The sequence below is a fragment of the Echinops telfairi genome, unplaced genomic scaffold (genome assembly GCF_000313985.2).
Source record: "Echinops telfairi isolate 266 unplaced genomic scaffold, ASM31398v2 ScPeMD7_7468;HRSCAF=8506_0, whole genome shotgun sequence".
Taxonomy (NCBI): Eukaryota; Metazoa; Chordata; class Mammalia; order Afrosoricida; family Tenrecidae; genus Echinops; species Echinops telfairi.
In genome coordinates, this window is record NW_022111369.1 from 63,885,510 (window position 1) to 63,887,301 (window position 1,792).

Sequence of the window (1,792 nt, forward strand, 5' to 3'; positions counted from 1 at the left end):
TATGTATGGATTGTGATAAGAGTTGTACAAGCCCCCGGAAAAATGATTTAACAAAAATAAAAGCTCAGAGGAGCCAACTTGAGGGTTATCTCTGACCTCCATTAATAAATAAGTTTGAGAAGTTGGTAAAACAAAACAAAAAAGATGATAACATGCACAAATGATATCTGTTAATTACCGCAAGTGTAACTTAAAACAACTGATCTTTTTTCTTTGCTTTACTAAAAGCTGTTTTTATTTCTACCAGTGTTTGAGAAAGTACATTGTAATTTTTGGCATATGAACAGTAGCGTGGTAGAAGTAAAAATGCCACTTTTCATAGACTTAAAACCAGAACACAATAGGGAGTAAGCCTTTGTTTATATTTCAATTCCACTACTCAAAACAAAGGAATTTGAGTAGCGATGGGTAGAGGGATGTGTCCAGAGATAGCTGGTGCCAAAGACTGTCATGTTACATCCTATGATTCATCCCAGGAGCCCTGCTGCTGTGATGGCTTATGCGTTTCGAAACCACCAGCCACTGTGCACGCGACAGATGAGGCTTTCTGCTCCCATGGGGAGCTACCTTCTCAGAAATGCCAAGGCAGGGTTCTACTCTGTCCTATAGGGTGGCTATGTGTCGAATTCGACTCAATGCCTGTGAGTTTACTGGATTTTATTATTCATTCAGTAATGTTATTGTCTGTGTTACTACTGGCATTTTTGTTTGTTTTAGATTTGTTTTTGTAGTGAAGGACAAACAAAAAGTACTTACCGTATTTGAGTTTTAAATCATTTTATGACTTTACAAGTTATAAAAGAAAAGAGCTAGCATTAAAATTAGGGGCCAGAACCATAATTTAAATAGGTATGCCTTAAAGTAAATCTGAAGTGAAACTTGAAAGTATTCATGTATTCGATGCTGCGTGAAATATGGCAGTCACGAAAGGACGAATACTGTCTGCTCCTACTTACATGAGCCTGGCAAACATGTAAAGCGGTTATCAGGGACAGGAGGGAGGACTGGAAGGGCAGGCTTCTGTGTGGGACATTGAAGGTCTGTCAATGGTGGTTGGGTAAGTTGGAGACACAGTGTGGTGATGGTTACGCATGTGGAGGTGGCTGCAATCTGTTTACATGGCACTGAATTGTGTATGTAAAAATATGTGGAGTTAGGAAATAGTTTCATTGTTTATATTTTTACTGTATATTTTTAAAAACAAGAAAAAAGTATCTGTATTAATTTATGCCGCCTGCTGGGCCATGTGTGAGAAGCATTAGACTTAAGGCACCTATGGTCTTCAAAGAGAAGGAGATGACAATGGTTTATATTTGGGTTTGTGATCATGGGAAGTGCCGTGGATAGCTAACTTCAAGGTCAACAGCTTGAGCCAACCAGTTGCCCAAGGAGAACAATGAGCCTGTCTGCTCCTGTCAAGGTCGAGAGTCTCAAAAACCCTAGGAAGCCATTCTCAAGTCATTGTGAGTCAGAATCCACTTGATGGCGGTGGGTCTGGCCTGTTCTTTTGATGGTCAAGTCCAAGACTTACTTGATGGCTTTGGAAACAATGGCTTCTCGCTGCTGGCCGAGTTCCTTAGCGGGAGAAAGAGCTTCATCTGCCGTAAAGATTTGCGGTCTTGGAAACCCGGGTCACTGTGAGTCAGACCTGACTCCATGGCCGTGACTGGTGCTGACTCAAACCCGCTACTGTGGACTTCGAGGCTGATTAAAAGGTGCTTGAGCTACTCACAAGGAGGATCCTGGGAACTTTCTCTGCTTCACCTTCCTGTTGGCAAGCCATGTGGCTGAG